Genomic DNA, 10144 nt, shown 5'->3' with positions numbered 1-10144 from the left:
CCGGAGCCGAGGAGGGAGGCGGCGCGGGGCGGGGACCTCCGGCGCGGGCGGCGTCTGGTGTCTTCGGGCCAGGAGGGCCGGCATTGGGCCTGGCGGGCTCGCGTCGGTGGGGAGGCGGCGAAGCGGTCCTCGGGACAGGTGGCGGCGTCTGGCCGTCTGGATTTCGTCCGACGGCGCGGAGGACGAAATAGACTAGGGTTTCAGACGAGGGGGATCCGGATTTTCGGGAGGGGTGTATATATAGGCATAGAGGGAGCTAGGAGAGTCCAAATGAGGTGCGGTTTGCGGCCACGCGATCGTGATCGAACTCTCTAGATGATGGAGCAGAGTTAGGTGGGGTTTGGGCCAAATTGAAGGGGTGTTGGGCTGCAACACACACGAGGCCTTTTCGGTCCCTCGGTTAACCGTTGGAGTATCAAACGAAGTCCAAATGATACGAAACTTGACAGGCGGTCTACCGGTATTAAGCCAATGCCGCTTGGCAAGGCTCGGTCCAATCCGGAAATGTTTAATCCCCACACACGAAAGAAAGCTAGAAATGACCACCGGAGGAGAACGAAGCGCCGGAGTGAAAAACAGACAACGGGGAAAATGCTCGAATGCATGAGATGAACACGTATGCAAATGCAATGCACATGATGACATGATATGAGATGCATGACAATGTTAACAACACACGGAGACAAAAACCCGAACCCGAGGAAATAAATACAACTTAACACCGAAAACTGCAAGAGTTGGAGTACAAATTGGGAAAGTTACATCCGGGGTGTTACAGGATGCCCCCCCCCCTCGCTGTGTTCTCGGTGCCAAATATTCTCAAATATTCCAGAAAAAATCATATTTAAATTTCAGGGCATTTGGAGAACTTTTATTTTCGGGGTATTTTTATATTGCACGGATAATTCCGATAACAGACAGAAAAATACTAATTTTATTTTATTTAATATAAATAACAGAAAGTAAAAGGAGGGTATAGAAGGTTGTGCCTTCTAGTTTCATCCATCTCATGGTCGTCAAAAGGAATCCACTAACAAGGTTGATCAAATCTTGTTAACGAACTCATTCCGAATAACATGGAACCGAAGAAATTTCAAATAACACTATGTTACCTCAACGGGGATATGCACATCCCCAATAACAAGAATAACATATTTCTTCTTGACAGTAGGAAGAGGAAATTCAAAACCTCCAAATTTAATCGATGGAATTTTTCCAATAGAGTTGATATTATGAACTTGAGGTTGTTTCCTCGGAAAGTGTACCGTATGCTCATTACCATTAACATGAAAATTGACATTGCCTTTAGTGCAATCAATAACAGCCCCTGCAGTATTCAAAACGGGTCTTCCAAGAATAATAGACATACTATCGTCCTCGGGAATATCAAGAATAACAAAGTCCGTTAAAATAGTAACGTTTGCAACTACAACAGGCACATCCTCACAAATACCGACAGTTATAGCAGTTGATTTATTAGCCATTTGCAAAGATATTTTAGTAGGTGTCAACTTATTCAAATCATGTCTACGATACAAAGAGAGAGGCATAACACTAACACCGGCTCCAAGATCACATAAAGCAGTTTTAACATAGTTTCTTTTAATGGAGCATGGTATAGTGGGTACTCATGGATCTCCAAGTTTCTTTGGTATTCCACCCTTAAAAGTATAATTAGCAAGCATGGTGGAAATTTCAGCTTCTGGTATCTTTCTTCTATTAGTAACAATATCTTTCATATACTTAGCATAAGGATTCATTTTGAGCATATCAGTTAATCGCATACGCAAAAAGACAGGTCTAATCATTTCAGCAAAGCGCTCAAAATCCTTATCATCCTTTTTCTTCGATGGTTTGGGAGGAAAAGGCATGGGTTTTTGAACCCATGGTTCTCTTTCTTTACCATGTTTTCTAGCAACAAAGTCTTTCTTATCATAACGTTGATTCTTTGATTATGGGTTATCAAGATCAACAGCAGGTTCAATTTCTATATCATTATCATTGCTAGGTTGAGCATCATCATGAACATTATCATTCACATTATCACCAGTTTCAGGTTCATTACCAGATTGTGTTTTAGCATCAGAAATAGAAATATCATTTGGATTCTCAAGTGTATCAATAACAGGTTCACTAGAAGCATGCAAAGTCCTATCATTTTTCTTTTTCTTCCTTTTAGAAGGACTAGGTGCATCTATATTATTTCTCTGAGAATCTTGCTCAATTCTCTTAGGATGGCCTTCAGGATACAGAGGTTCCTGAGTCATTCTACCACCTCTAGTCATAACTCTAACATCATTGTCATTATTCTTACTATTCAGTTCATTGAGCAAATCATTTTGAGCTTTAAGTACTTGTTCTACTTGAGTGGTGACCATAGAAGCATGTTTACTAATAAGTTTAAGTTCACCTTTGACATTAGCCATATAATCACCCAAGTGTTCAAGCATATTTGAATTGTATTTTAATTCTCTACCAAAATAAGCATTGGAGTCTTCTTGCTTAACCATAAACTTATCAAACTCATCTAAGCATGGGCTAGAAAACTTAGTAAATGGGATTTCAGCTTTATCATATCTATAGAGAGAATTTACCTTTACTACCTGTGTCGGGTTATCAAGACCATGTATTTCTTCAATAGGTAAGGGATTAAGATCATGTGTTTCTTCAACAAGCGGTAAATTAAGCCCGTGTATTTCTTCAATAGGAGGTAAATTCTTAACATCTTCAGCTTTAATACCTTTTTTCTTTCATAGATTTCTTTGCCTCTTGCATATCTTCAGGACTGAGAAATAGGATACCCCTTTTCTTCGGAGTGGGTTTAGGAATAGGCTCAGGAAGTGTCCAATTATTTTCATTTGTCAACATATTATTCAATAGAATTTCAGCTTCATCCGGTGTTCTTTCCTTGAAAACAGAACCAGCACAACTATCCAGGTAATCTCTGGAAGCATCGATTAGTCCATTATAAAAGATATCAAGTATTTCATTTTTCTTAAGAGGGTGATCAGGCAAAACATTAAGTAATTGGAGAAGCCTCCCCCAAGCTTGTGGGAGACTCTCTTCTTCAATTTGCACAAAATTATATATATATCCCTCAAAGCAGCTTGTTTCTTATGAGTAGGGAAATATTTAGCAGAGAAGTAATAAATCACATCCTGGGGACTACGCACACAACCAGGATCAAGAGAATTAAACCATATCTTAGCATCACCCTTTAATGAGAACGGAAATATTTTAAGGATATAAAAGTAGCGAGTTCCCTCATCATTTGTGAACAGGGTGGCTATATCATTTAATTTAGTCAGATGTGCCACAACAGTTTCAGATTCATAGCCATGAAAAGGATCAGATTCAACCAAAGTAATTATATCAGGATCAACAGAGAATTCATAATCCTTATCAGTAACACAGATAGGTGAAGTAGCAAAAGCAGGGTCAGGTTTCATTCTAGCATTAAGAGATTGCTGCTTTCATTTAGCTAATAACCTCTTGAGTTCGTATCTATCTTTGCAAGCTAAAATAGCTAGAGCAACTTCTTTTTCAAAAACATAACCCTCAGGAATAACAGGTGATTCATATTTATTAGAGGGAGAGTCTTCATCATCACTTTCATCAATATTATCAGATTCAATATTTTCATTCTCTCTAACCCTAGCAAGTTGTTCATCAAGAAATTCACCAAGTGGCATAGTAGTATCAAGCATAGAATTAGTTTCATCGTAAGTATCATGCATAGCAGAAGTGGCATCGTCAATAACATGTGACATATCAGAACGAATAGCAAAAGCAGGTTTGGGTGTCGCAAGCTTACTCAAAACAGAAGGCGAATCAAGTGCAGAGCAAGATGGCAGTTCCTTGCCTCCCCTCGTAGTCAAGGGATAAATCTTGGTTTTTGGATCTCTGAAGTTCTTCATAATGATAAGCAGATATAAATCCCAAGTGACTCAAAGAATAGAGCTATGCTCCCCGCCAATGGCGCCAGAAAATAGTCTTCATATCCCACAAGTATAGGGGATCGCAACAGTTTTCGAGGGTAGAGTATTCAACCCAAATTTATTGATTCGACACAAGGGGAGCCAAAGAATATTCTCAAGTATTAGCAGCTGAGTTGTCAATTCAACCACACCTGGAAACTTAATATCTGCAGCAAAGTGTTTAGTAGCAAAATAATATGATAGTAGTGGTAACGGTAGCAAAAGGTAACGATAGCAAAAGTAATGTTTTTGGTATTTTGTAGTGATGATAGCAATAGCAACGGAAAAGTAAATAAGCGAAGGACAATATATGGAAAGCTCGTAGGCAATGGATCGATGATAGAGAATTATGCCGGATGTGGTTCATCATGTAACAGTCATAACCTAGGGTGACACAGAACTAGCTCCAATTCATCAATGTAATGTAGGCATGTATTCTGAATATAGTCATACGTGCTTATGGAAAAGAACTTGCATGACATCTTTTGTCCTACCCTCCTGTGGCAACGGGGTCCTAGCGGCAAATAAGGGATATTAAGGCCTCCTTTTAATAGAGACCGGACCAAAGCATTAACACATAGTGAATACATGAACTCCTCAAACTACGATCATCACCGGTAAGTATCTCGATTATTGTCACTTCAGGGTTAACGGATCATAACACATAATAGGTGACTATAGACTTGCAAGATAGGATCAAGAACTATCATATATTGATGAAAACATAATAGGTTCAGATCTGAAATCATGGCACTCGGGCCCTAGTGACAAGCATTAAGCATAGAAAAGTCATAGCAACATCAATCTCAGAACATAGTGGATACTAGGGATCAAACCCTAACAAAACTAACTCGATTACATGATAAATCTCACCCAACCCATCACCGTCCAGCAAGCCTACGATGGAATTACTCACGCACGGCGGTGAGCATCATGAAATTGGTGATGGAGGATGGTTGATGATGATGATGGCGATGGATTCCCCTCTCCGGAGCCCCAAACGGACTCCAGATCAGCCCTCCCGAGAGGTTTTAGGGCTTGGCGGCGGCTCCGTATCGTAAAACGCAATGAATCCTTCTCTCTGGTTTTTTCTCTGCGAAAGCAAATATATAGAGTTGGAGTTGAGGTCGGAGGAGCTCCAGGGGGCCCACGAGGTAGGGCGTGCGCCCTACGGGGGCAGGCGCGCCCCCACCCTCGTGGCTAGGGTGTGGGCCCCTTGGTCTTCATCTTTTGCAGGGATTTTTTATTATTTCCGAAAAGATGTTTCGTGAAGTTTCAGGTCATTCCGAGAACTTTTTTTTCTGCACATAAATAACACCATGGCAATTCTGCTGAAAACATCGTCAGTCTGAGTTAGTTCCATTCAAATCATGCAAGTTAGAGTCCAAAACAAGGGCAAAAGTGTTTGGAAAAGTAGATACGACGGAGACGTATCAACATATCATTAAAATCAATAGGACAACTTCTACTAGCAACCAATTTCACAAGAGCATCAACTTTTTTACTCAAAGAAGAAATTTCTTCAATGGAATTAACCTTTTTACTAGTAGGAGCTCTTTCGGTATGCCATTGCGAATAATTTACCATAATATTATCCAGCAATTTGGTGGATTCACCCAGAGTAATTTCCATAAAAGTACCACCCGCGACGGAATCTAAAAGATTACTAGAAACCCCGCATAAAATTTTTGTATGATCATCCAAAGATTTAACCCATGAGTTGGGAAATTCCTTAGCATCATTTCCCAAGATTGTGCAACATGCTCATGTTCAAGTTGCTTCAAATTCATGATCTGGGTTCTAAGGGAAATAATTTTTGAGGGCGGAAAATACTTAGTGATAAAAGCATCTATGCACTTATTCCAAGAATCGATACTATTGCGAGGCAAAGAAGAGAACCAAATTTTTGTAGAGTCACACAAAGAAAACAGAAATAATTTCATATTCACCACATCATTGTCCACATATTTTTTTCTTTTTCATATCGTATAATTCCATGAAGGTATTAAGATGGGACGTGGCATCCTCATTAGGAGTACCGGAAAATTGATCTTTCATAACAAGATTCAACAAAGCAGTATTAATATCACAAGTCTCTGCACTAGTGGCGGGAGGAGCAAGCGGAGTGCCAATAAAATCATTGTTGTTGGTATTTGAGAAATCACATAACTTAGTGTTCTCTTGAGTCATGATGCCCATACAACAAGATTGCACTCAAAAACAGATCTGGCAAGAAAATAGCGAACGAAAAAGAGAGGCGAATAAAACGGCAAATTTTTGTGAAGTGGGGGAGAGGAAAATGAGAGGCAAATGGCAAATAATGTAAATTGCGAGGAGATGAGATTTGTGATTAGGAACCTGGTATATGTTGAAGATGCTCCTCGGCAACAGTGCCAGAAATTCCTTTTGATGTCGCTTGAAGCTACATCGGTATTTCCCCAAAGAGGAAAGGATGATGCAGCACAACGGAGGTAGGAATTTCCCTCAGATGTGAAACCAAGGTTATCGAACCAGTAGGAGAACCAAGCAACACAGCGTAAACAACACCTACACACAAACAACAACTTCTCGCAACCCGACGTGTTAAAGGGGTTGTCAATCCCTTCCGGGGTACGGCGCCTCAAGATAGGCAAACAGACGTGAGGTAAATTTGTAGTAGATTGATAGATCGAACGCCGAATAAAATAAATAAGAATAAATTACAGCAAGGTATTTTGGGGTTTTTGGTATAGTAGATATGAAAATAAATGCAAAGGAAAATAGATCGCAAAGGCAAGTAATATGAGAAAGAGACCCGGGGGCCGTAGGTTTCACTAGTGGCTTCTCTCGAGAAAAATAGCAAACGGTGGGTAAAACAAATTACTGTTGGGCAATTGATATAACTTAAAATACTCATGATGATATCCAAGCAATGATCATTACATAGGCATCACGTCCAAGATTAGTAGACCGACTCCTGCGTGCATCTACTACTATTACTCCACACATCGACCGCTATCCAACATGCATCTAGTGTATTAAGTTCATGGAGAGATGGAGTAATTCAATAAGAATGATGACATGATGTAGACAAGATCTATCTATGTAGAGATAGACCCCATCATTTTATCCTTAGTAGCAACGATACATACGTGTCGGTTCCCCTTCTGTCACTGGAATCAAGCACCGTAAGATCGAACCCACTACAAAGCACCTCTTCCCATTGCAAGATAAATAGATCAAGTTGGCCAAACAAAACCCAAATATCGAAGAAGAAATACGAGGCTATAAGCAATCATGCATAAAAGAGATCAAAGAAACTCAAATACTTTCATGGATATAAAAAGAGATAGATCTGATCATAAACTAAAAGTTCATCGGATCCCAACAAACACACCGCAAAAGAGTTACATCACATGGATCTCCAAAAGACCATTGTATTGAGAATCAAGAGAGAGAGAGAGAGAGGAAGCCATCTAGCTACTAACTACGGACCCTAAGGTCTACAAAGAACTACTCACGCATCATCGGAGAGGCACCAATGGAGGTGGTGAACCCCATCGGAGATGGTGTCTAGATTGGATCTGGTGGTTCTGGACTTTGCAGCGGCTGGATCAATATTTCGTCAACTCCCCCAGGGTTTTGGGAATATTGGGGTATTTATAGTGCAAAGAGGCGGTCCGAGGGGCACCCGAGGTGGGCACAACACACCAGGGCGCGCTTGGGCCTCCTGGCGCGCCCTGGTGGGTTGTGCTCTCCCCGGAGCATGCCCCAGGCGCAGCCAGGGCCCATTATGTTCCTTCTGGTCCATAAAAATCTTCGTAAAGTTTCATGGCATTTGGACTCCATTTGATATTGATTTTGTGCATTGTAAAAAACATGGAAAAACAGCAACTGACACTTGGCACTATGTCAATAGGTTAGTACCAAAAAATGATATAAAATGATTATAAAACATCCAAGATTGATAATACAACAGCATGAAACAATCGAAAATTATAGATACGTTGGAGACCTATCAGGGAGACATAGAGATTTGCAAAATACATACGGATCTGAATATTGCAGACCCGTTGACTAAGCCTCATCCACGAGCAAAACATGACCAGCACCAAGACTCCATGGGTGTTAGAATCATTACTTTGCAATCTAGATTATTGACTCTAGTGCTAGTGGGAGACAGAAGGAAATATGCCCTAGAGGCAATAATAAAGTTGTTATTTATATTTCCTTATATCATGATAAATGTTTATTATTCATGCTAGAATTGTATTAACCGAAAACTTAGTACATGTGTGAATACATAGACAAAACAGAGTGTCCCTAGTATGCCTCTACTTGACTAGCTTGTTAATCAAAGATGGTTAAGTTTCCTAACCATAGACATGTGTTGTCATTTGATGAACGGGGTCACATCATTAAAGAATGATGTGATGGACATGACCCATCCGTTAGCTTAGAATAATGATTGTTAAGTTTTATTGCTATTGCTTTCTTCATGACTTATACATATTCCTCTGACTATGAGATTATGCAACTCCCGAATACCGGAGGAACACCTTGTGTGCTATCAAACATCACAACGTAACTGAGTGATTATAAAGATGCTCTACAGGTGTCTCCGAAGGTGTTTGTTGGGTTGGCATAGATCAAGATTATGATTTGACACTCCGAGTATCGGAGAGGTATCTCTGGGCCATCTCGGTAATGCACATCACTATAAGCCTTGCAAGCAATGTGACTAATGAGTTAGTTACGGGATGATACATTACGGAACGAGTAAAGAAACTTGTCAATAACGAGATTGAACTAGGTATGAAGATACCGACGATCGAATCTCGGTCAAGTAACATACCGATGACAAAGGGAATAACGTATGTTGTCGTTGCGGTTTGACCGATAAAGATCTTCATAGAATATGTAGGAACCAATATGAGCATCCAGGTTTCGCTATTGGTTATTGATCGAAGATGTGTCTCGGTCATGTCTACATAGTTCTCGAACCCGTAGGGTCTGCACTCTTAACGTTCGATGACGATTTGTATTATGAGTTATGTGTTTTGGTGACCGAAGCTTGTTCGGAGTCCTGGATGAGATCACGGACATGACAAGGAGTCCCGAAATGGTCGAGAGGTAAAGATTGATATATTAGAGATGGTATTCGGACACCGGAATGGTTTCGAGTGGTTTGGATATTTTTCTGGAGTACCGAGGGGTTATCGGAACCCCCCGAGGAAGTCATGGGCCTCATGGGCCATGGGAGAGAGAGGGGACAGCCCACAAGGGGTGGCCGCCCCCCCATGGGAGTACGAATTGGACTAGGGGAGGGGGCGGCGCCCCCCTTTCCCTCTCCTACTCCCTCTCTCTTCCCCCCTTTCCACTACGGAAAAGGAAATGGGAATCCTACTAGGACTAGGAGTCCTAGTAGGACTCCCCCCATGGCGCGCCCCTCTAGGCCGGCTTTCTCCTCCCCTCCTCCTTTATATACGGGAGCAGGGGGCACCCCAAAGCACAACAGTTATTCTCTTAGCCGTGTGCGGTGCCCTCCTCCACAGTTTACTCCTCTGGTCATAGCGTCGTAGTGCTTAGACGAAGCCATGCGTGGATCACAGCACCATCACCGTCACCACGCCGTCGTGCTGACGTAACTCTACCTCGACCCTCTGCTGGATCAATAGTTCGAGGGACGTCATCGAGCTGAACGTGTGCTGAACTCGGAGGCGCCGTACGTTCGGTACTAGATCGGTTGGATCGTGAAGACGTTCGACTACATCAACCGCGTTAACCTAACGCTTCCGCTTTCGGTCTATGAGGGTATGCGGACACACTCTCCCCCTCTCGTTGCTATGCATCTCCTAGATAGATCTTGCGTGATCTTAGGAATTTTTTTTGAAATTGCATGCTACGTTCCAAACACTTTGGTCATGGCAGTGGAGGCGTCTGCTCCGCCAGGGATGATGGGCCAGGTGGTGGGTCCTCGTGGCGGCGCTAGTGGCGGCGGATCTTGGGATCCCGCACCCGAGGACGTCGTAGGACGCAGGTGACGACCAGAGCTTCCTCCGGCGTCGATGCGGCTGGATGCGGGATCACGGAGGTTGTTACCGTTGTATGGGCGACAACAGTGGCTCCCTGTAGTGCCCCGAATCGGGGCGGCGGCCTCTCTTAATCTACGGCGGCGTGTGGGCGAT

Source organism: Triticum dicoccoides, chromosome 4A (assembly GCF_002162155.2).
Source record: "Triticum dicoccoides isolate Atlit2015 ecotype Zavitan chromosome 4A, WEW_v2.0, whole genome shotgun sequence".
Lineage (NCBI taxonomy): Eukaryota > Viridiplantae > Streptophyta > Magnoliopsida > Poales > Poaceae > Triticum > Triticum dicoccoides.
Note: the sequence above shows the minus strand (reverse complement) of the source record.